This window comes from Oncorhynchus keta, chromosome 18, assembly GCF_023373465.1.
Source record: "Oncorhynchus keta strain PuntledgeMale-10-30-2019 chromosome 18, Oket_V2, whole genome shotgun sequence".
In the NCBI taxonomy this organism is placed as follows: Eukaryota; Metazoa; Chordata; class Actinopteri; order Salmoniformes; family Salmonidae; genus Oncorhynchus; species Oncorhynchus keta.
The window spans coordinates 47,703,591-47,731,096 of record NC_068438.1 but is presented as its reverse complement, the minus strand read 5'-3'; the positions used below and the strand labels follow the sequence as shown (position 1 = coordinate 47,731,096).

General features: G+C 44.5%; 1 pseudogene; it reads right to left on the bottom strand.

Moving 5' to 3' along the window:
- The window catches only part of LOC127908862 (syntaxin-1A-like), a 239,195-nt pseudogene extending 212,002 nt beyond the window's left edge, over positions 1 to 27,193 (bottom strand).
- Positions 27,194 to 27,506: the final 313 nt, after the last annotated feature.

Below are 27,506 nucleotides of genomic sequence, written 5' to 3'. Positions count from 1 at the left end.
ACAATACAAAGCCACAGCCAATCAGCCCTCGACTACACAAACACAATACAAAGCCACAGCCAATCAGCCCTCGACTACACAAACACAATACAAAGCTACAGCCAATCAGCCATAGACAGAACCATCTGCCTGGTTCAAACATCCCCCTGTATGTTAACGACTAACCTCTGACCATGGTTTTCCAGTCTGAGACTGGAAAACCATGTTCACTAGAGACACAACCTGTCACTACTGAGACTGGAAAACCATGTTACATAGAGACACAACCTGTCACTACTGAGACTGGAAAACCATGTTACATAGAGACACAACCTGTCACTACTGAGACTGGAAAACCATGTTACATAGAGACACAACCTGTCATTACTGAGACTAGAAAACCATGTTACATAGAGACACAACCTGTCACTACTGAGACTGGAAAACCATGTTCACTAGAGACACAACCTGTCACTACTGAGACTGGAAAACCATGTTACATAGAGACACAACCTGTCACTACTGAGACTGGAAAACCATGTTACATAGAGACACAACCTGTCACTACTGAGACTGGAAAACCATGTTCACTAGAGACACAACCTGTCACTACTGAGACTGGAAAACCATGTTACATAGAGACACAACCTGTCACTACTGAGACTGGAAAACCATGTTACATAGAGACACAACCTGTCACTACTGAGACTGGAAAACCATGTTCACTAGAGACACAACCTGTCACTACTGAGACTGGAAAACCATGTTACATAGAGACACAACCTGTCACTACTGAGACTGGAAAACCATGTTACATAGAGACACAACCTGTCACTACTGAGACTGGAAAACCATGTTACATAGAGACACAACCTGTCACTACTGAGACTGGAAAACCATGTTACATAGAGACACAACCTGTCATTACTGAGACTAGAAAACCATGTTACATAGAGACACAACCTGTCACTACTGAGACTGGAAAACCATGTTCACTAGAGACACAACCTGTCACTACTGAGACTGGAAAACCATGTTACATAGAGACACAACCTGTCACTACAGAGACTGGAAAACCATGTTACATAGAGACACAACCTGTCACTACTGAGACTGGAAAACCATGTTCACTAGAGACACAACCTGTCATTACTGAGACTGGAAAACCATGTTCACTAGAGACACAACCTGTCACTACTGAGACTGGAAAACTATGTTACATAGAGACACAACCTGTCACTACTGAGACTGGAAAACCATGTTCACTAGAGACACAACCTGTCATTACTGAGACTGGAAAACCATGTTACATAGAGACACAACCTGTCACTACTGAGACTGGAAAACCATGTTACATAGAGACACAACCTGTCACTACTGAGACTGGAAAACCATGTTACATAGAGACACAACCTGTCACTACTGAGACTGGAAAACCATGTTACATAGAGACACAACCTGTCACTACTGAGACTGGAAAACCATGTTACATAGAGACACAACCTGTCACTACTGAGACTGGAAAACCATGTTCACTAGAGACACAACCTGTCACTACTGAGACTGGAAAACCATGTTACATAGAGACACAACCTGTCACTACTGAGACTGGAACACCATGGTCACTAGAGACACAACCTGTCACTACTGAGACTGGAAAACCATGTTACATAGAGACACAACCTGTCACTACTGAGACTGGAAAACCATGTTACATAGAGACACAACCTGTCACTACTGAGACTGGAAAACCATGTTACATAGAGACACAACCTGTCATTACTGAGACTAGAAAACCATATTCACTAGAGACACAACCTGTCACTACTGAGACTGGAAAACCATGTTACATAGAGACACAACCTGTCATTACTGAGACTAGAAAACCATGTTACATAGAGACACAACCTGTCACTACTGAGACTGGAAAACCATGGTCACTAGAGACACAACCTGTCACTACTGAGACTGGAAAACCATGTTACATAGAGACACAACCTGTCACTACTGAGACTGGAAAACCATGGTCACTAGAGACACAACCTGTCACTACTGAGACTGGAAAACCATGTTACATAGAGACACAACCTGTCACTACAGAGCCTGGACAACCATGTTACATAGAGACACAACCTGTCACTACTGAGACTGGAAAACCATGTTACATAGAGACACAACCTGTCATTACTGAGACTAGAAAACCATGTTACATAGAGACACAACCTGTCACTACTGAGACTGGAAAACCATGTTACATAGAGACACAACCTGTCACTACTGAGACTGGAAAACCATGTTACATAGAGACACAACCTGTCACTACTGAGACTGGAAAACCATGTTACATAGAGACACAACCTGTCACTACTGAGACTGGAAAACCATGTTACATAGAGACACAACCTGTCATTACTGAGACTAGAAAACCATGTTACATAGAGACACAACCTGTCACTACTGAGACTGGAAAACCATGTTCACTAGAGACACAACCTGTCACTACTGAGACTGGAAAACCATGTTACATAGAGACACAACCTGTCACTACTGAGACTGGAAAACCATGTTCACTAGAGACACAACCTGTCACTACTGAGACTGGAAAACCATGTTACATAGAGACACAACCTGTCACTACTGAGACTGGAAAACCATGTTACATAGAGACACAACCTGTCACTACTGAGACTGGAAAACCATGTTCACTAGAGACACAACCTGTCACTACTGAGACTGGAAAACCATGTTACATAGAGACACAACCTGTCACTACTGAGACTGGAAAACCATGTTCACTAGAGACACAACCTGTCACTACTGAGACTGGAAAACCATGTTCACTAGAGACACAACCTGTCACTACTGAGACTGGAAAACCATGTTACATAGAGACACAACCTGTCACTACTGAGACTGGAAAACCATGTTACATAGAGACACAACCTGTCACTACTGAGACTGGAAAACCATGTTCACTAGAGACACAACCTGTCACTACTGAGACTGGAAAACCATGTTACATAGAGACACAACCTGTCACTACTGAGACTGGGAAACCATGTTACATAGAGACACAACCTGTCACTACTGAGACTGGAAAACCATGTTACATAGAGACACAACCTGTCACTACTGAGACTGGAAAACCATGTTACATAGAGACACAACCTGTCATTACTGAGACTAGAAAACCATGTTACATAGAGACACAACCTGTCACTACTAAGACTGGAAAACCATGTTCACTAGAGACACAACCTGTCACTACTGAGACTGGAAAACCATGTTACATAGAGACACAACCTGTCACTACTGAGACTGGAAAACCATGTTACATAGAGACACAACCTGTCACTACTGAGACTGGAAAACCATGTTCACTAGAGACACAACCTGTCATTACTGAGACTGGAAAACCATGTTCACTAGAGACACAACCTGTCACTACTGAGACTGGAAAACCATGTTACATAGAGACACAACCTGTCACTACTGAGACTGGAAAACCATGTTCACTAGAGACACAACCTGTCATTACTGAGACTGGAAAACCATGTTACATAGAGACACAACCTGTCACTACAGAGCCTGGACAACCATGTTACATAGAGACACAACCTGTCACTACTGAGACTGGAAAACCATGTTCACTAGAGACACAACCTGTCACTACTGAGACTGGAAAACCATGTTACATAGAGACACAACCTGTCACTACTGAGACTGGGAAACCATGTTACATAGAGACACAACCTGTCATTACTGAGACTAGAAAACCATGTTACATAGAGACACAACCTGTCACTACTGAGACTGGAAAACCATGTTACATAGAGACACAACCTGTCACTACTGAGACTGGAAAACCATGTTACATAGAGACACAACCTGTCACTACTGAGACTGGAAAACCATGTTACATAGAGACACAACCTGTCACTACTGAGACTGGAAAACCATGTTACATAGAGACACAACCTGTCATTACTGAGACTAGAAAACCATGTTACATAGAGACACAACCTGTCACTACTGAGACTGGAAAACCATGTTCACTAGAGACACAACCTGTCACTACTGAGACTGGAAAACCATGTTACATAGAGACACAACCTGTCACTACTGAGACTGGAAAACCATGTTCACTAGAGACACAACCTGTCACTACTGAGACTGGAAAACCATGTTACATAGAGACACAACCTGTCACTACTGAGACTGGAAAACCATGTTACATAGAGACACAACCTGTCACTACTGAGACTGGAAAACCATGTTCACTAGAGACACAACCTGTCACTACTGAGACTGGAAAACCATGTTACATAGAGACACAACCTGTCACTACTGAGACTGGAAAACCATGTTACATAGAGACACAACCTGTCACTACTGAGACTGGAAAACCATGTTCACTAGAGACACAACCTGTCACTACTGAGACTGGAAAACCATGTTACATAGAGACACAACCTGTCACTACTGAGACTGGAAAACCATGTTACATAGAGACACAACCTGTCACTACTGAGACTGGAAAACCATGTTCACTAGAGACACAACCTGTCACTACTGAGACTGGAAAACCATGTTACATAGAGACACAACCTGTCACTACTGAGACTGGGAAACCATGTTACATAGAGACACAACCTGTCACTACTGAGACTGGAAAACCCTGTTACATAGAGACACAACCTGTCACTACTGAGACTGGAAAACCATGTTACATAGAGACACAACCTGTCATTACTGAGACTAGAAAACCATGTTACATAGAGACACAACCTGTCACTACTAAGACTGGAAAACCATGTTCACTAGAGACACAACCTGTCACTACTGAGACTGGAAAACCATGTTACATAGAGACACAACCTGTCACTACTGAGACTGGAAAACCATGTTACATAGAGACACAACCTGTCACTACTGAGACTGGAAAACCATGTTCACTAGAGACACAACCTGTCATTACTGAGACTGGAAAACCATGTTCACTAGAGACACAACCTGTCACTACTGAGACTGGAAAACCATGTTACATAGAGACACAACCTGTCACTACTGAGACTGGAAAACCATGTTCACTAGAGACACAACCTGTCATTACTGAGACTGGAAAACCATGTTACATAGAGACACAACCTGTCACTACAGAGCCTGGACAACCATGTTACATAGAGACACAACCTGTCACTACTGAGACTGGAAAACCATGTTACATAGAGACACAACCTGTCATTACTGAGACTAGAAAACCATGTTACATAGAGACACAACCTGTCACTACTGAGACTGGAAAACCATGTTCACTAGAGACACGACCTGTCACTACTGAGACTGGAAAACCATGTTACATAGAGACACAACCTGTCACTACTGAGACTGGAAAACCATGTTACATAGAGACACAACCTGTCACTACTGAGACTGGAAAACCATGTTCACTAGAGACACAACCTGTCATTACTGAGACTGGAAAACCATGTTCACTAGAGACACAACCTGTCACTACTGAGACTGGAAAACCATGTTACATAGAGACACAACCTGTCACTACTGAGACTGGAAAACCATGTTCACTAGAGACACAACCTGTCATTACTGAGACTGGAAAACCATGTTACATAGAGACACAACCTGTCACTACTGAGACTGGAAAACCATGTTACATAGAGACACAACCTGTCACTACTGAGACTGGAAAACCATGTTCACTAGAGACACAACCTGTCACTACTGAGACTGGAAAACCATGTTACATAGAGACACAACCTGTCACTACTGAGACTGGAACACCATGTTACATAGAGACACAACCTGTCACTACTGAGACTGGAAAACCATGTTCACTAGAGACACAACCTGTCACTACTGAGACTGGAAAACCATGTTACATAGAGACACAACCTGTCACTACTGAGACTGGAAAACCATGTTACATAGAGACACAACCTGTCACTACTGAGACTGGAAAACCATGTTCACTAGAGACACAACCTGTCACTACTGAGACTGGAAAACCATGTTACATAGAGACACAACCTGTCACTACTGAGACTGGAACACCATGGTCACTAGAGACACAACCTGTCACTACTGAGACTGGAAAACCATGTTACATAGAGACACAACCTGTCACTACTGAGACTGGAAAACCATGTTACATAGAGACACAACCTGTCACTACTGAGACTGGAAAACCATGTTACATAGAGACACAACCTGTCACTACTGAGACTGGAAAACCATGTTACATAGAGACACAACCTGTCATTACTGAGACTAGAAAACCATATTCACTAGAGACACAACCTGTCACTACTGAGACTGGAAAACCATGTTACATAGAGACACAACCTGTCATTACTGAGACTAGAAAACCATGTTACATAGAGACACAACCTGTCACTACTGAGACTGGAAAACCATGGTCACTAGAGACACAACCTGTCACTACTGAGACTGGAAAACCATGTTACATAGAGACACAACCTGTCACTACTGAGACTGGAAAACCATGGTCACTAGAGACACAACCTGTCACTACTGAGACTGGAAAACCATGTTACATAGAGACACAACCTGTCACTACAGAGACTGGACAACCATGTTACATAGAGACACAACCTGTCACTACTGAGACTGGAAAACCATGTTACATAGAGACACAACCTGTCACTACTGAGACTGGAAAACCATGTTACATAGAGACACAACCTGTCACTACTGAGACTGGAAAACCATGGTCACTAGAGACACAACCTGTCACTACTGAGACTGGAAAACCATGTTACATAGAGACACAACCTGTCACTACTGAGACTGGAAAACCATGTTACATAGAGACACAACCTGTCACTACTGAGACTGGAAAACCATGTTACATAGAGACACAACCTGTCACTACTGAGACTGGAAAACCATGTTACATAGAGACACAACCTGTCACTACTGAGACGGGAAAACCATGTTACATAGAGACACAACCTGTCACTACTGAGATTGGAAAACCATGGTCACTAGAGACACAACCTGTCACTACTGAGACTGGAAAACCATGTTACATAGAGACACAACCTGTCACTACTGAGACTGGAAAACCATGTTACATAGAGACACAACCTGTCACTACTGAGACTGGAAAACCATGTTACATAGAGACACAACCTGTCACTACTGAGACTGGAAAACCATGTTACATAGAGACACAACCTGTCACTACTGAGACTGGAAAACCATGTTACATAGAGACACAACCTGTCACTACTGAGACTGGAAAACCATGTTACATAGAGACACAACCTGTCACTACTGAGACTGGAAAACCATGTTACATAGAGACACAACCTGTCACTACTGAGACTGGAAAACCATGTTACATAGAGACACAACCTGTCACTACTGAGACTGGAAAACCATGGTCACTAGAGACACAACCTGTCACTACTGAGACTGGAAAACCATGTTACATAGAGACACAACCTGTCACTACTGAGACTGGAAAACCATGTTACATAGAGACACAACCTGTCACTACTGAGACTGGAAAACCATGTTACATAGAGACACAACCTGTCACTACTGAGACTGGAAAACCATGTTACATAGAGACACAACCTGTCACTACTGAGACTGGAAAACCATGTTACATAGAGACACAACCTGTCACTACTGAGACTGGAAAACCATGGTCACTAGAGACACAACCTGTCACTACTGAGACTGGAAAACCATGTTACATAGAGACACAACCTGTCACTACTGAGACTGGAAAACCATGGTCACTAGAGACACAACCTGTCACTACTGAGACTGGAAAACCATGTTACATAGAGACACAACCTGTCACTACTGAGACTGGAAAACCATGTTACATAGAGACACAACCTGTCACTACTGAGACTGGAAAACCATGTTCACTAGAGACACAACCTGTCATTACTGAGACTGGAAAACCATGTTACATAGAGACACAACCTGTCACTACTGAGACTGGAAAACCATGTTACATAGAGACACAACCTGTCACTACTGAGACTGGAAAACCATGTTACATAGAGACACAACCTGTCACTACTGAGACTGGAAAACCATGGTACATAGAGACACAACCTGTCACTACTGAGACTGGAAAACCATGTTACATAGAGACACAACCTGTCACTACTGAGACTGGAAAACCATGTTACATAGAGACACAACCTGTCACTACTGAGACTGGAAAACCATGTTACATAGAGACACAACCTGTCATTACTGAGACTGGAAAACCATGGTACATAGAGACACAACCTGTCATTACTGAGACTGGAAAACCATGTTACATAGAGACACAACCTGTCACTACTGAGACTGGAAAACCATGTTACATAGAGACACAACCTGTCACTACTGAGACTGGAAAACCATGTTACATAGAGACACAACCTGTCACTACTGAGACGGGAACACCATGGTCACTAGAGACACAACCTGTCACTACTGAGACTGGAAAACCATGTTACATAGAGACACAACCTGTCACTACTGAGACTGGAAAACCATGTTCACTAGAGACACAACCTGTCACTACTGAGACTGGAAAACCATGTTACATAGAGACACAACCTGTCACTACTGAGACTGGAAAACCATGTTACATAGAGACACAACCTGTCACTACTGAGACTGGAAAACCATGTTACATAGAGACACAACCTGTCACTACTGAGACTGGAAAACCATGGTCACGAGAAGCTCAGGAAAAGACATTGGGAACAGAGAGACAGACAAAATTCACAGAAATAATGAATGAAACCTCCAGAACAACATCAGGAGTCAAGGCTTTCCCCTCAAATTGAATCAATAGTTGTTTTTTTCAACTGGCACACAAACACACTTGGTCGCTAGGTCACTGTTCCACATCTATCCTATTAGTTAATGTGTCACTCTAACCCCACAGAGACATGTCACTGGCCCTGTCTGCTAGTAACACTGACTAACAGGGTTACACTATGAGGAGAGGAGAGGAGGCTCTTAATGATTCATCATGACTCACCAGTAGGGAAAAGAGTGAGAGAGAGAGAGAGAGGTCAATCACGAAAGAGGGAAGGACATTCAAAGGAGGAGAGGAATAGGCTAAAGACTAGGCTATAAACTGAACTCTCTCGCTACTTCTAGGGTAGAGGGGGATCTGAACTACCTCACTACCTCTACCCTACAGGTAGTGAGGTGATTCAGATCCCCCTCTACCCTAGAGGTGGTGAGGTGGTTCAGATCCCCCTCTACCCTAGAGGTGGTGAGGTAGTTCAGATCCCCCTCTACCCTAGAGGTCGTGAGGTGGTTCAGATCCCCCTCTACCCTAGAGGTAGTGAGGTGGTTCAGATCCCCCTCTACCCTAGAGGTAGTGCTAGAGGTAGTGAGGTGGTTCAGATCCCCCTCTACCCTAGAGGTAGTGATGTGGTTCAGATCCCCCTCTATCCTAGAGGTAGTGATGTGGTTCAGATCCCCCTCTACCCTAGAGGTAGTGCTAGAGGTAGTGAGGTGGTTCAGATCCCCCTCTACCCTAGAGGTAGTGCTAGAGGTAGTGATGTGGTTCAGATCCCCCTCTACCCTAGAGGTAGTGATGTGGTTCAGATCCCCCTCTACCCTAGAGGTAGTGATGTGGTTCAGATCCCCCTCTACCCTAGAGGTAGTGAGGTGGTTCAGATCCCCCTCTACCCTAGAGGTAGTGATGTGGTTCAGATCCCCCTCTACCCTAGAGGTAGTGAGGTGGTTCAGATCCCCCTCTACCCTAGAGGTAGTGCTAGAGGTAGTGATGTGGTTCAGATCCCCCTCTACCCTAGAGGTAGTGATGTGGTTCAGATCCCCCTCTACCCTAGAGGTAGTGATGTGGTTCAGATCCCCCTCTACCCTAGAGGTAGTGATGTGGTTCAGATCCCCCTCTACCCTAGAGGCAGTGAGGTGGTTCAGATCCCCCTCTACCCTAGAGGTAGTGATGTGGTTCAGATCCCCCTCTACCCTAGAGGTAGTGATGTGGTTCAGATCCCCCTCTACCCTAGAGGTAGTGATGTGGTTCAGATCCCCCTCTACCCTAGAGGTAGTGATGTGGTTCAGATCCCCCTCTACCCTAGAGGTAGTGAGGTGGTTCAGATCCCCCTCTACCCTAGAGGTAGTGAGGTGGTTCAGATCCCCCTCTACCCTAGAGGTAGTGATGTGGTTCAGATCCCCCTCTACCCTAGAGGTAGTGATGTGGTTCAGATCCCCCTCTACCCTAGAGGTAGTGATGTGGTTCAGATCCCCCTCTACCCTAGAGGTAGTGAGGTGGTTCAGATCCCCCTCTACCCTAGAGGTAGTTCTACCTACTGTAGACTTACATTCAGTCAGAAAGTATTCTGTGGAGATGGGAGAATGTTCCAGAAGGACAACCATCTCTACAGCACTCCAACAATCAGGCCTTCATGGTAGAGTGGCTAGGCGGAAGCCACTACTCAGTAAAAGACACATGACAGCCCGCTTGGAGTTTGCCAAAGGGCATCTAAAGGACTCTCAGACCAGGAGAAACAAGATTCTCTGGTCTGATGAAACCAGGATTGAACTATTTGGCCTGAGTGCCAAGCGTCACATTTGGAGGAAACCTGGCACCATGCCTACGGTGAAGCATGGTGGTGGCAGCATCACACTGTGGGGATGTTTCTCAGCAACAGGGACGGGGAGACTAGTCGGGATCGAGGGAATGACAAACAGAGCAAAGTACAGAGAGATTCTTGATGAAAACCTGCTCCAGTGTGCTCAGGACCTCAGACCGGGGGGAAGGTTCAGGCAGGTAGAGGCAGTAGAGGCAGTGTGGTAGAGGCAGTGTGGTAGAGGCAGTGTGTTTGGAGGGAGGGGGCAGTGTGTTTGGAGGGAGGGGGCAGTGTGTCTGGGGGGGTAGAGGCAGTGTGTTTGGGGGGCAGTGTGTTTGGGGGGGGGCAGTGTGTTTGGCGGGGGGTAGGGGCAGTGTGTTTGGGGGAGGGGCAGTGTGTCTGGGGGGCAGTGTGTTTGGTGGGGGGTAGGGGCAGTGTGTCTGGGGGGGCAGTGTGTTTGGTGGGGGGGTAGGGGCAGTGTGTTTGGGGGAGGGGCAGTGTGTCTGGGGGGCAGTGTGTTTGGGGGGCAGTGGGTCTGGGGGGCAGTGTGTTTGGGGGGCAGTGTGTTTGGGGGGCAGTGGGTCTGGGGGGCAGTGTGTTGGGGGGGGCAGTGTGTTTTGGGGGGCAGTGTGTTTGGGGGTAGAGGCAGTGTGTTTGGGGGGTAGAGGCAGTGTGTTTGGGGGGGTAGAGGCAGTGTGTTTGGGGGAGTAGAGGCAGTGTGTTTGGGGGGTAGAGGCAGTGTGTTTGGGGGAGTAGAGGCAGTGTGTTTGGGGGGTAGAGGCAGTGTGTTTGGGGGGGTAGGGGCAGTGTGTTTGGGGGAGAGGCAGTGTGTTTGGGGGGCAGTGTGTTTGGGGGAACAGAGGCAGTGTGTTTGGGGGGGTAGAGGCAGTGTGTTTGGGGGGGTAGAGGCAGGGGGTAGAGGCAGTGTGTTTGGGGGGCAGTGTGTTTGGGGGGGAACAGAGGCAGTGTGTTTGGGGGGGTAGAGGCAGTGTGTTTGGAGGGGGGGTAGAGGCAGTGTGTTTGGAGGGGGTCAGAGGCAGTGTGTTTGGAGGGGGTCAGAGGCAGTGTGTTTGGAGGGGGTAGAGGCAGTGTGTTTGGAGGGGGTCAGAGGCAGTGTGTTTGGAGGGGGTCAGAGAGAGTGTGTTTGGAGGGGGTCAGAGGCAGTGTGTTTGGGGGAAGCAAAGTGAATTCCCCTCTGGACAATTCATACGGAGATTAGATTCTCTGTTGAAACAGAGTCGTAAATTGTTTCCAGCGTTTTCTCTTCTCTCCTCCCCGCTATTCTCCTCAGCTTAATTGGCACTTACACAGGTCTGACAATAGCCTCACTCTCGTGAGATCCAAGGCCCCTCAGACTGAGTCTGATGGTGCACACCCACCCGCCCACCCCACTCCTCTTCTCACATGAGATAACGAACACCGACAGCAAATCTGCTCCAACACCTTAAAGGAAGAACACAATCAAAATGTAGGTGTGGTTCTTCATTCATTCACCATGGTCAGTTCCATCCTATCAACAGTCTCTCCAGCACCACCACCCCTCCCTCCACCATCAGACCAGCGGCTCAGTGATTAGCAGGTGTGCAGAAAGAGTGAGATAGAGGTGATATTCAGACAGGGAAAGTCAACTACACCCCTAGCAGGCTATATAAAGAACTATAACCCCTAGCAGGCTATATAAAGAACTATAACCCCTAATGACTTCCAAGATGGTGTAGCAGTCGGACGTGTGTTTTGTCTTGTCCCGTCCTGTCTAGTGTAAATATAGTTTTCTTCGTTTTTTTTCGGTATATATTTCGTACATATTTTAATCTCACTTTCAAACTAGAGCTGAATATACTCTCCTGCAACCCGCATCACCCAATGTGGTACGGATCTGCTTTTTCTATACTTTACTTTAGAACCGGAACCACCATCAGAAGCTAGCCAGCTAACTAGCTACTAGCTCGTACTCAGTTAGCCATTGCTAGCGGTCTTCTAAGCTAACTAGGACACCAGCGCGACATCAACCCAGAGCATATCAGACTGCTCTTTCTCTACCACATCTCCGGATTCCTACCGCAAGCTCTGAACCTTTACACCGGATCATCGCAACTAGCTAGCTGCAATCCGAGTGGCTACTCCTGGCTAACGTCTCTGTCCCAAAACAAGCTACAGTTAGCCTTGAGCTAAGCCCACCTCCCGACTAGCCGAAGAGGCCCAACAATACCTCTTTTGCCAATTGGCCTGGACCCTTTACTGCCGACACGGAGCCCCGCCGATCCATCACGACTGGTCCGCCGACATAATCGTCCGAGGTGGTTTCAACAGGCTTTTTCGTTGCGACATCGCCAAAGATCCATCTGCTGGCCAAGGCCCGCGAGCTTTCTGAAACGCTGTGTCTCCAGCTCACCCAGCGTACTAGAGCTCCTGTAGCATACTCCTGGGCTACAATTACCCGGGCCCACGACCGGTCTGTCGATGTCACCGCAAGAAGAGGAATAAACAGACTCACCCCATCGCGACGTCCCCCAAATGTTAGCTCTCTAGCCCTCGCTATCTCCCTGCTTGCTAATTCGGCCTGCTAACGGCTAGCTTGTCTAGCCCGGGCCTACGAACTGTTAGCTTGTTAGCACAGGCCTGCTAACCATCTGACTCACCGCATCCCAAACACTCTGAACCCATTTACTTTCTATCTCTCTTTGATTTTTATTTTGTTTATACCTTCCGGAAACCTGCCTCACCCACTGTGATACGGAATCGCTATCACTTTTAATTTTTATTTTATTTTTATGACACACTCAAGAACCTCCAGACGCTAACCAGCTAACTAGCTACAAGCTATTTAGTCATTGTTAGTTTAAAAAAAAAAAACCTGGATAACACTCGCCAGCCCAGCTTCCCTGCCCATCCACCGCTGCCCCCTGGACACTGATCTCTTGGCTACATAGCTGACGCACGCTGGACTGTCCATTAATCACGGTACCCCATTCTGCTTGTTTGTTTATCTGTCGGCCCAGTTGCCTAGTCAACGCCATTTTACCTGCTGTTTGTTGTGCTAGCTGATTAGCCTCGCCTACTGTTTTTAGCTAGCTTTCCCAATTCAACACCTGTGATTACTGTATGCCTCGCTGTATGTCTCTCCCAAATGTCAATATGCCTTGTATACTGTTGTTCAGGTTAGTTATCATTGTTTTAGTTCACAATGGAGCCCCTAGATCCACTCTGCATACCCCTGTTACCTCCTTTGTCCCACCCCCACACATGCGGTGACCTCACCCATTACAACCAGCATGTCCAGAGATACAACCTCTCTCATCATCACCCAGTGCCTGGGCTTACCTCCGCTGTACCCGCACCCCACCATACCCCTGTCTGCGCATTATGCCCTGAATATATTCTACCATGCCCAGAAACCTGCTCCTCTTATCCTCTGCCCCCAACGCTCTAGGCGACCAGTTTTGATAGCCTTTAGCCGCACCCTCATACTACTCCTTCTCTGTTCCGCGGGTGATGTGGAGGTAAACCCAGGCCCTGCATGTCCCCAGGTACCCTCATTTGTTGACTTCTGTGATCGAAAAGTCTTGGTTTTATGCATGTCAACATCAGAAGCCTCCTCCCTAAGTTTGTTTTACTCACTGCTTTAGCACACTCTGCTAACCCTGATGTCCTTGCCGTGTCTGAATCCTGGCTCAGGAAGGCCACCAAAAATTCAGAGATTTCCATACCCAACTATAACATCTTCCGTCAAGATAGAACTGCCAAAGGGGGCGGAGTCGCAGTCTACTGCAGAGATAGCCTGCAAAGTAATGTCATACTTTCCAGGTCCATACCCAAACAGTTTGAACTACTAATTTTGAAAATGACTCTCTCCAGAAACAAGTCTCTCACTGTTGCCGCCTGCTACCGACCCCGTCAGCTCCCAGCTGTGCCCTGGACACCATTTGTGAATTGATCGCCCCCATCTAGCTTCAGAGTTTGTTCTGTTAGGTGACCTAAACTGGGATATGCTTAACACCCCGGCAGTCCTACAATCTAAGCTAGATGCCCTCAATCTCACTCAAATCATCAAGGAACCCACCAGGTACAACCCTAACTCTGTAAACAAGGGCACCCTCATAGACGTCATCCTGACCAACTGGCCCTCCAAATATACCTCCGCTGTCTTCAACCAGGATCTCAGCGATCACTGCCTCATCGCCTGTATCCGCCACGGAGCCGCAGTCAAACGACCACCCTCATCACTGTCAAACGCTCCCTAAAACACTTCTGTGAGCAGGCCTTTCTAATCGACCTGGCCCGTGTATCCTGGAAGGACATTGACCTCATCCCGTCAGTTGAGGATGCCTGGTCATTCTTTAAAAGTAACTTCCTCACCATTTTAGATAAGCATGCTCCGTTCAAAAATGCAGAACCAAGAACAGATACAGCCCTTGGTTCACTCCAGACCTGACTGCCCTCGACCAGCACAAAAACATCCTGTGGCGGACTGCAATAGCATCGAATAGCCCCCGTGATATGCAACTGTTCAGGGAAGTCAGGAACCAATACACGCAGTCAGTCAGGAAAGCTAAGGCCAGCTTCTTCAGGCAGAAGTTTGCATCCTGTAGCTCCAACTCCAAAAGTTCTGGGACACTGTGAAGTCCATGGAGAACAAGAGCATCTCCTCCCAGCTGCCCACTGCACTGAGGCTAGGAAACACGGTCTCCACCGATAAATCCATGATTATCGAAAACTTCAATAAGCACTTCTCAACGGCTGGCCATGCCTTCCGCCTGGCTACTCCAACCTCGGCCAACAGCTCCGCCCCCCCCCCGTAGTTCCTCACCCAAGCCTCTCCAGGTTCTCCTTTACCCAAATCCAGAGAACAGATGTTCTAAAAGAGCTGCAAAACCTGGACCCGTACAAATCAGCTGGGCTTGACAATCTGGACCGGCTATTTCTGAAACTATCTGCCGCCATTGTCGCAACCCCTATTACCAGCCTGTTCAACCTCTCTTTCATATCGTCTGAGATCCCCAAGGATTGGAAAGCTGCCGCAGTCATCCCCCTCTTCAAAGGGGGAGACACCCTGGACCCAAACTGCTATAGACCTATATCCATCCTGCCCTGCCTATCTAAGGTCTTCGAAAGCGAAGTCAACAAACAGGTCACTGACCATCTCGAATCCCACCGTACCTTCTCCGCTGTGCAATCTGGTTTCCGAGCCGGTCACGGGTGCACCTCAGCCACACTCAAGGTACTAAATGATATCATAACCGCCATCGATAAAAGACAGTACTGTGCAGCCGTCTTCATCGACCTCGCCAAGGCTTTCGACTCTGTCAATCACCAAATTCTTATCGGCAGACTCAACAGCCTCGGTTTTTCGGATGACTGCCTTGCCTGGTTCACCAATTACTTTGCAGACAGAGTTCAGTGTGTCAAATCAGAGGGCATGCTGTCCGGTCCTCTGGCAGTCTCTATGGGGTGCCACAGGGTTCAATTCTCGGGCCGACTCTTTTCTCTGTATATATCAATGATGTTGCTCTTGCTGCGGGCGATTCCCTGATCCACCTCTACGCAGACGACACCATTCTATATACTTTCGGCCCGTCATTGGACACTGTGCTATCAAACCTCCAAACGAGCTTCAATGCCATACAGCACTCCTTCCGTGGCCTCCAACTGCTCTTAAACGCGAGTAAAACCAAATGCATGCTTTTCAACCGATCGCTGCCTGCACCCGCATGCCCGACTAGCATCACCACCCTGGATGGTTCCAACCTTGAATATGTGGACATCTATAAGTACCTAGGTGTCTGGCTAGACTGCAAACTCTCCTTCCAGACTCACATCAAACATCTCCAATCAAAAATCAAATCCAGAGTCGGCTTTCTATTCCGCAACAAAGCCTCCTTCACTCACGCTGCCAAGCTTACCCTAGTAAAACTGACTATCCTACCGATCCTCGACTTCGGCGATGTCATCTACAAAATGGCTTCCAACACTCTACTCAGCAAACTGGATGCAGTCTATCACAGTGCCATCCGTTTTGTCACTAAAGCACCTTATACCACCCACCACTGCGACTTGTATGCTCTAGTCGGCTGGCCCTCACTACATATTCGTCGCCAGACCCACTGGCTCCAGGTCATCTACAAGTCCATGCTAGGTAAAGCTCCGCCTTATCTCAGTTCACTGGTCACGATGGCAACACCCATCCGTAGCACGCGCTCCAGCAGGTGTATCTCACTGATCATCCCTAAAGCCAACACCTCATTTGGCCGCCTTTCGTTCCAGTACTCTGCTGCCTGTGACTGGAACGACTTGCAAAAATCGCTGAAGTTGGAGACTTTTATCTCCCTCACCAACTTCAAACATCAGCTATCCGAGCAGCTAACCGATCGCTGCAGCTGTACATAGTCTATAGGTAAATAGCTCACCCTTTTTCACCTACCTCATTCCCATACTGTTTTTATACTGTTTTTATTTATTTACTTTTCTGCTCTTTTGCACACCAATATCTCTACCTGTACATGCCCATCTGATCATTTATCACTCCAGTGTTAATCTGCAAAATTGTATTATTCGCCTACCTCCTCATGCCTTTTGCACACATTGTATATAGACTGCCCATTTTTTTTTTTTCTACTGTGTTATTGACTTGCTAATTGTTTACTCCATGTGTAACTCTGTGTTGTCTGTTCACACTGCTATGCTTTATCTTGGCCAGGTCGCAGTTGCAAATGAGAACTTGTTCTCAACTAGCCTACCTGGTTAAATAAAGGTGAAATAAAAAAATAAATAAAATATAAAGAACTATAACCCCTAGCAGGCTATATAAAGAACTATAACCCCTAGCAGGCTATATAAAGAACTATAACCCCTAGCAGGCTATATAAAGAACTATAACCCCTAGCAGGCTATATAAAGAACTATAACCCCTAGCCGGCTATATAAAGAACTATAACCCCTAGCAGGCTATATAAAGAACTATAACCCCTAGCAGGCTATATAAAGAACTATAACCCCTAGCAGGCTATATAAAGAACTACAACGCCTAGCAGGCTATATAAAGAACTACAACCCCTAGCAGGCTATATAAAGAACTATAACCCCTAGCAGGCTATATAAAGAACTATAACCCCTAGCAGGCTATATAAAGAACTACACCCCTAGCAGGCTATATAAAGAACTATAACCCCTAGCAGGCTATATAAAGAACTATAACCCCTAGCAGGCTATATAAAGAACTACACCCCTAGCAGGCTATATAAAGAACTATAACCCCTAGCAGGCTATATAAAGAACTACAACCCCTAGCAGGCTATATAAAGAACTATAACCCCGAGCAGGCTATATAAAGAACTATAACCCCTAGCAGGCTATATAAAGAACTACACCCCTAGCAGGCTATATAAAGAACTATAACCCCTAGCAGGCTATATAAAGAACTATAACCCCTAGCAGGCTATATAAAGAACTATAACCCCTAGCAGGCTATATAAAGAACTATAACCCCTAGCAGGCTATATAAAGAACTATAACCCCTAGCAGGCTATATAAAGAACTATAACCCCTAGCAGGCTATATAAAGAACTATAACCCCGAGCAGGCTATATAAAGAACTATAACCCCTAGCAGGCTATATAAAGAACTACACCCCTAGCAGGCTATATAAAGAACTATAACCCCTAGCAGGCTATATAAAGAACTATAACCCCTAGCAGGCTATATAAAGAACTATAACCCCTAGCAGGCTATATAAAGAACTATAACCCCTAGCAGGCTATATAAAGAACTATAACCCCTAGCAGGCTATATAAAGAACTACAACCCCTAGCAGGCTATATAAAGAACTATAACCCCTAGCAGGCTATATAAATAACTACACCCCTAGCAGGCTATATAAATAACTACACCCCTAGCAGGCTATATAAAGAACTATAACCCCTAGCAGGCTATATAAATAACTACACCCCTAGCAGGCTATATAAAGAACTATAACCCCTAGCAGGCTATATAAAGAACTATAACCCCTAGCAGGCTATATAAAGAACTACACCCCTAGCAGGCTATATAAAGAACTATAACCCCTAGCAGGCTATATAAAGAACTATAACCCCTAGCAGGCTATATAAAGAACTACACCCCTAGCAGGCTATATAAAGAACTATAACCCCTAGCAGGCTATATAAAGAACTATAACCCCTAGCAGGCTATATAAAGAACTATAACCCCTAGCAGGCTATATAAATAACTACACCCCTAGCAGGCTATATAAATAACTACACCCCTAGCAGGCTATATAAAGAACTATAACCCCTAGCAGGCTATATAAAGAACTACAACCCCTAGCAGGCTATATAAAGAACTATAACCCCTAGCAGGCTATATAAAGAACTATAACCCCTAGCAGGCTATATAAATAACTACACCCCTAGCAGGCTATATAAATAACTACACCCCTAGCAGGCTATATAAAGAACTATAACCCCTAGCAGGCTATATAAAGAACTACAACCCCTAGCAGGCTATATAAAGAACTATAACCCCTAGCAGGCTATATAAAGAACTATAACCCCTAGCAGGCTATATAAATAACTATAACCCCTAGCAGGCTATATAAAGAACTACACCCCTAGCAGGCTATATAAATAACTACACCCCTAGCAGGCCATATAAAGAACTATAACCCCTAGCAGGCTATATAAAGAACTACACCCCTAGCAGGCTATATAAATAACTACACCCCTAGCAGGCTATATAAAGAACTATAACCCCTAGCAGGCTATATAAAGAACTATAACCCCTAGCAGGCTATATAAAGAACTATAACCCCTAGCAGGCTATATAAAGAACTACACCCCTAGCAGGCTATATAAATAACTACACCCCTAGCAGGCTATATAAAGAACTATAACCCCTAGCAGGCTATATAAAGAACTACAACCCCTAGCAGGCTATATAAAGAACTACAACCCCTAGCAGGCTATATAAAGAACTATAACCCCTAGCAGGCTATATAAAGAACTACAACCCCTAGCAGGCTATATAAATAACTACACCCCTAGCAGGCTATATAAAGAACTACAAACCCTAGCAGGCTATATAAAGAACTACACCCCTAGCAGGCTATATAAATAACTACACCCCTAGCAGGCCATATAAATAACTACAACCCCTAGCAGGCTATATAAAGAACTATAACCCCTAGCAGGCTATATAAATAACTACACCCCTAGCAGGCTATATAAAGAACTACACCCCTAGCAGGCTATATAAAGAACTATAACCCCTAGCAGGCTATATAAAGAACTATAACCCCTAGCAGGCTATATAAAGAACTACACCCCTAGCAGGCTATATAAAGAACTACAACCCGTAGCAGGCTATATAAAGAACTACAACCCCTAGCAGGCTATATAAAGAACTATAACCCCTAGCAGGCTATATAAAGAACTACACCCCTAGCAGGCTATATAAAGAACTATAACCCCTAGCAGGCTATATAAAGAACTACACCCCTAGCAGGCTATATAAAGAAATATAACCCCGAGCAGGCCATATAAAGAACTACAACCCCTAGCAGGCTATATAAAGAACTATAACCCCTAGCAGGCTATATAAAGAACTATAACCCCTAACAGGCTATATAAAGAACTATAACCCCTAGCAGGCTATATAAAGAACTATAACCCCTAGCAGGCTATATAAAGAACTACACCCCTAGCAGGCCATATAAAGAACTATAACCCCTAGCAGGCTATATAAAGAACTACAACCCCTAGCAGGCTATATAAAGAACTATAACCCCTAGCAGGCTATATAAAGAACTATAACCCCTAGCAGGCCATATAAAGAACTACAACCCCTAGCAGGCTATATAAAGAACTACACCCCTAGCAGGCTATATAAAGAACTACAACCCCTAGCAGGCTATATAAATAACTACACCCCTAGCAGGCCATATAAAGAACTATAACCCCTAGCAGGCTATATAAAGAACTATAACCCCTAGTAGGCTATATAAAGAACTACAACCCCTAGCAGGCTATATAAATAACTACACCCCTTGCAGGCTATATTAAGAACTACACCCCTTGCAGGCTATATAAAGAACTACACCCCTAGCAGGCTATATAAAGAACTACACCCCTAGCAGGCTATATAAAGAACTACACCCCTAGCAGGCTATATAAAGAACTACACCCCTAGCAGGCTATATAAAGAACTACACCCCTAGCAGGCTATATAAAGAACTACACCCCTAGCAGGCTATATAAAGAACTACACCCCTAGCAGGCTATATAAAGAACTACACCCCTAGCAGGCTATATAAAGAACTATAACTCCTAGCAGGCTATATAAATAACTACACCCCTAGCAGGCCATATAAATAACTACACCCCTAGCAGGCCATATAAAGAACTATAACCCCTAGCAGGCTATATAAAGAACTATAACCCCTAGCAGGCCATATAAAGAACTACACCCCTAGCAGGCTATATAACGAACTACAACCCCTAGCAGGCTATATAAAGAACTATAACCCCGAGCAGGCCATATAAAGAACTACAACCCCTAGCAGGCTATATAAAGAACTATAACCCCTTGCAGGCTATATAAAGAACTACACCCCTAGCAGGCTATATAAAGAACTACACCCCTAGCAGGCTATATAAAGACCTACACCCCTAGCAGGCTATATAAAGAACTATAACCCCTAGCAGGCTATATAAATAACTACACCCCTTGCAGGCTATATAAATAACTACACCCCTTGCAGGCTATATAAATAACTACACCCCTTGCAGGCTATATAAAGAACTACACCCCTAGCAGGCTATATAAAGAACTACACCCCTAGCAGGCTATATAAAGAACTACAACCCCTAGCAGGCTATATAAATAACTACACCCCTTGCAGGCTATATAAAGAACTACACCCCTAGCAGGCTATATAAAGAACTACACCCCTAGCAGGCTATATAAAGAACTATAACCCCTAGCAGGCTATATAAATAACTACACCCCTAGCAGGCCATATAAATAACTACACCCCTAGCAGGCCATATAAAGAACTATAACCCCTAGCAGGCTATATAAAGAACTATAACCCCTAGCAGGCCATATAAAGAACTACACCCCTAGCAGGCTATATAACGAACTACAACCCCTAGCAGGCTATATAAAGAACTACACCCCTAGCAGGCTATATAAAGAACTATAACCCCTAGCAGGCTATATAAAGAACTATAACCCCTAGCAGGCTATATAAAGAACTATAACCCCTAGCAGGCTATATAACAAACTATAACCCCTAGCAGGCTATATAAAGAACTATAACCCCTAGCAGGCTATATAAAGAACTACAACCCCTAGCAGGCTATATAAAGAACTACACCCCTAGCAGGCTATATAAAGAACTATAACCCCTAGCAGGCTATATAAAGAACTATAACCCCTAGCAGGCTATATAAAGAACTATAACCCCTAGCAGGCTATATAAAGAACTACACCCCTAGCAGGCTATATAAAGAACTATAACCCCTAGCAGGCTATATAAAGAACTATAACCCCTAGCAGGCTATATAAAGAACTACAACCCCTAGCAGGCTATATAAAGAACTACACCCCTAGCAGGCTATATAAAGAACTACACCCCTCGCAGGCTATATAAAGAACTACACCCCTCGCAGGCTATATAAATTTACATTTAAGTCATTTAGCAGACGCTCTTATCCAGAAACCCTAGCAGGCTATATAAAGAACTACAACCCCTAGCAGGCTATATAAATAACTACACCCCTACCTAGCAGGCTATAAAAAGAACTACACCCCTAGCAGGCTATATAAAGAACTATAACCCCTAGCAGGCTATATAAATAACTACACCCCTAGCAGGCTATATAAAGAACTACACCCCTAGCAGGCTATATAAAGAACTATAACCCCTAGCAGGCTATATAAAGAACTACAACCCCTAGCAGGCTATATAAAGAACTACACCCCTAGCAGGCTATATAAAGAACTATAACCCCTAGCAGGCTATATAAAGAACTACAACCCCTAGCAGGCTATATAAATAACTACACCCCTACCTAGCAGGCTATAAAAAGAACTACACCCCTAGCAGGCTATATAAAGAACTATAACCCCTAGCAGGCTATATAAATAACTACACCCCTAGCAGGCTATATAAAGAACTACACCCCTAGCAGGCTATATAAAGAACTATAACCCCTAGCAGGCTATATAAATAACTACACCCCTAGCAGGCTATATAAAGAACTACACCCCTAGCAGGCTATATAAAGAACTACACCCCTAGCAGGCTATATAAAGAACTACACCCCTAGCAGGCTATATAAAGAACTACACCCCTAGCAGGCTATATAAAGAACTATAACCCCTAGCAGGCTATATAAAGAACTATAACCCCTAGCAGGCTATATAAAGAACTACAACCCCTAGCAGGCTATATAAAGAACTACACCCCTAGCAGGCTATATAAAGAACTATAACCCCTAGCAGGCTATATAAAGAACTACAACCCCTAGCAGGCTATATAAATAACTACACCCCTACCTAGCAGGCTATAAAAAGAACTACACCCCTAGCAGGCTATATAAAGAACTATAACCCCTAGCAGGCTATATAAATAACTACACCCCTAGCAGGCTATATAAAGAACTACACCCCTAGCAGGCTATATAAAGAACTATAACCCCTAGCAGGCTATATAAATAACTACACCCCTAGCAGGCTATATAAAGAACTACACCCCTAGCAGGCTATATAAAGAACTACACCCCTAGCAGGCTATATAAAGAACTACACCCCTAGCAGGCTATATAAAGAACTACACCCCTAGCAGGCTATATAAAGAACTACAACCCCTAGCAGGCTATATAAATAACTACACCCCTAGCAGGCTATATAAATAACTACACCCCTAGCAGGCTATATAAAGAACTACACCCCTAGCAGGCTATATAAAGAACTACAACCCCTAGCAGGCTATATAAAGAACTACACCCCTAGCAGGCTATATAAAGAACTATAACCCCTAGCAGGCTATATAAATAACTACACCCCTAGCAGGCTATATAAAGAACTACACCCCTAGCAGGCTATATAAAGAACTACACCCCTAGCAGGCTATATAAAGAACTACAACCCCTAGCAGGCTATATAAAGAACTACAACCCCTAGCAGGCTATATAAAGAACTATAACCCCTAGCAGGCTATATAAAGAACTATAACCCCTAGCAGGCTGTATAAAGAACTACACCCCTAGCAGGCTATATAAAGAACTATAACCCCTAGCAGGCTATATAAATAACTACACCCCTAGCAGGCTATATAAAGAACTACACCCCTAGCAGGCTATATAAAGAACTACACCCCTAGCAGGCTATATAAAGAACTACAACCCCTAGCAGGCTATATAAAGAACTACAACCCCTAGCAGGCTATATAAAGAACTACAACCCCTAGCAGGCTATATAAAGAACTATAACCCCTAGCAGGCTATATAAAGAACTACAACCCCTAGCAGGCTATATAAATAACTACACCCCTAGCAGGCTATATAAAGAACTATAACCCCTAGCAGGCTATATAAAGAACTATAACCCCTAGCAGGCTATATAAAGAACTACACCCCTAGCAGGCTATATAAAGAACTACACCCCTAGCAGGCTATATAAAGAACTACAACCCCTAGCAGGCTATATAAAGAACTACAACCCCTAGCAGGCTATATAAAGAACTACAACCCCTAGCAGGCTATATAAAGAACTATAACCCCTAGCAGGCTATATAAAGAACTACAACCCCTAGCAGGCTATATAAAGAACTATAACCCCTAGCAGGCTATATAAAGAACTATAACCCCTAGCAGGCTGTATAAAGAACTATAACCCCTAGCAGGCTATATAAAGAACTACAACCCCTAGCAGGCTGTATAAAGAACTATAACCCCTAGCAGGCTATATAAAGAACTACAACCCCTAGCAGGCTGTATAAAGAACTATAACCCCTAGCAGGCTATATAAAGAACTATAACCCCTAGCAGGCTATATAAAGAACTACAACCCCTAGCAGGCTATATAAAGAACTATAACCCCTAGCAGGCTATATAAAGAACTATAACCCCTAGCAGGCTATATAAAGAACTATAACCCCTAGCAGGCTATATAAAGAACTACAACCCCTAGCAGGCTGTATAAAGAACTATAACCCCTAGCAGGCTATATAAAGAACTATAACCCCTAGCAGGCTATATAAAGAACTACAACCCCTAGCAGGCTATATAAAGAACTACAACCCCTAGCAGGCTGTATAAAGAACTATAACCCCTAGCAGGCTATATAAAGAACTATAACCCCTAGCAGGCTATATAAAGAACTATAACCCCTAGCAGGCTATATAAAGAACTACAACCCCTAGCAGGCTATATAAAGAACTACAACCCCTAGCAGGCTGTATAAAGAACTATAACCCCTAGCAGGCTATATAAAGAACTATAACCCCTAGCAGGCTATATAAAGAACTATAACCCCTAGCAGGCTGTATAAAGAACTATAACCCCTAGCAGGCTATATAAAGAACTATAACCCCTAGCAGGCTGTATAAAGAACTATAACCCCTAGCAGGCTATATAAAGAACTATAACCCCTAGCAGGCTATATAAAGAACTATAACCCCTAGCAGGCTATATAAAGAACTACAACCCCTAGCAGGCTATATAAAGAACTACAACCCCTAGCAGGCTGTATAAAGAACCGCTCAGCTGGTTGCTGTCTTTACTTGGTGACAAATGGTTTGTAAAAAAACAACCATTAAATCAAATGGGATTGATTGATACTTTTACCATCAAGGACCAATCTGGAAATGAGTGTTTTAATTAATACTTCTTAGTGTTCTCATCTGGGAACACATTATTATTGTGTAGATTTTTACCCAAATCAATGGGGGCGGCAGGGTAGCCTAGTGGTTAGAGTGTAGAGGTGGCAGGGTAGCCTAATGGTTAGATTGTAGAGGTGGCAGGGTAGCCTAGTGGTTAGAGTGTTGGACTAGTTACCGGAAGGTTGCGAGTTCAAACCCCCGAGCTGACAAGGTACGAATCTGTCGTTCTGCCCCTGAACAGGCAGTTAACCCACTGTTCCCAGGCCGTCATTGTAAATAAGAATGTGTTCTAACTGACTTGCCTGGTTAAATAAAGGTAAAATAAAATAAAAAATTAAATTGTCATACACACACAGATGTATTATGAGGGCACTGGGATTTTCTGTGTGCTTAACACATAGTCTATACATGACACTGGAATGAAATGCCACGTCCCTAACACCCTCCCTTTCGGGTCCCACCAAAAGTATCACCTACACCAGCTATTGGTGTAGGTGATACCAGGTCGTTACCAGGTTGAAATTCAACATCATTCCTTCGACGGAGATTCATAACAGAGAGAATCCTCATGGATAAGTCAACCGTACTGTATACATTTGCGCGTAACAGCGTTACGCACAGTGAGGTGTCCAGTGCCCACATGCCAGCTGCTCGCTCATATGGTGATGAAAGCGCAATGGAAATGTGCAATTCCAGGAAAAACAAATGTGGAGTGAGGCTGGAGTGCCCATCTCGAACCTCTCTTCGTGGTGGACTGTGAAAATAATAGCCCAGTTTATCTCATTCATTGTCTATTGACAAAAATGCAGGCAACGCCTCGATAATCGGCGCTGGAGCTGTTATTTATGATAACATGTCTGTAATATGCGAGACCATGGTCACCAATGGTGACACTTTATATATGTACCACCCCAGACCCCACCTCAAAAACTCGTTTATAGGACCGTTTTCATTATAACCAGGAGCAATTGTGTCACCATAGGTTAATAATACAGTAAATAAATTGTCATACCCAAAGTAAGCTAGATTGTTTTAAAAAATATATACTTTTTCCTCGTCTAGTCCAATTTGACAACTGTTGCTTGGCACAATGTTTCCCACTAAGACATTCCCGCTAATTTATGATGTCCAGTTATTCCATCAGACGTTTGAATCGTCTACAATAGCCTACAGTCAGATACAATTGCCACTGTGACCATTCCTTCTTCGATAACTGTAAACGGACTATTTATAGATCGACAAAAAGTGTCAACTCGCCTGTCGAAGTTCTTGCGTGCGGTCTTTCATCATCACTTATGTTACACTTTGTCCGACTCTCTCCGTAACGCCCCTTTATGAATGTGGTGGTGGTGATGGTTTCCCCGCTTATTCTTTATATTTTCTAAAATCTTCAAAAGAGCGGTGGCAAAAAGCAGAGAGAGCAGAAGGGTGTCCAAACGTCGAGTGCGCGCTTCAATCGGCTGCTGGATGGCAAGCTAGTAGCGTGATTTCCTCGTCCGTGTTTTTGGAAGGTGGGACTCCCTCGGGGTTGACGCGCTTGAAAGGTGAGGCTAGGCCACCCGTTTTTTCACACATGAATCCCCAGTGTTCATCGCAACAGATTATATCCCCATATCAAAATACATTCTGATGCAACATTTTTTTTTTTTACCCCTCCACTCAATCATTCAAATTGGCCTAAAAGACCACAGGCGAGAACAAGGAATGGACACGGTTTAACACGTCGCCAAGACGACGATAACGCCCAAGTGAGCCTCGATAGTGGAGATGTCATTTCTGGGGGAAGCTATTTGTTGTGCAAGAGCGGCCTCTATAGGTATAAAAGACAGCACGGTTGAAATTATTGTAGACCTGTCGCCTAACTTTATTAATCGATTTCTACTGATTGCTACCAGATTACGTACAAACTAATCTAGACATGCATTATGCATGTCTCTTGTACGAAATTATACAATACATTACGCCATTAATACATCGTTTGGAATCATTACCAATGTCGTGTGTCTGTGCAGTAGTGATCTTGCTCATAGACACTTCCA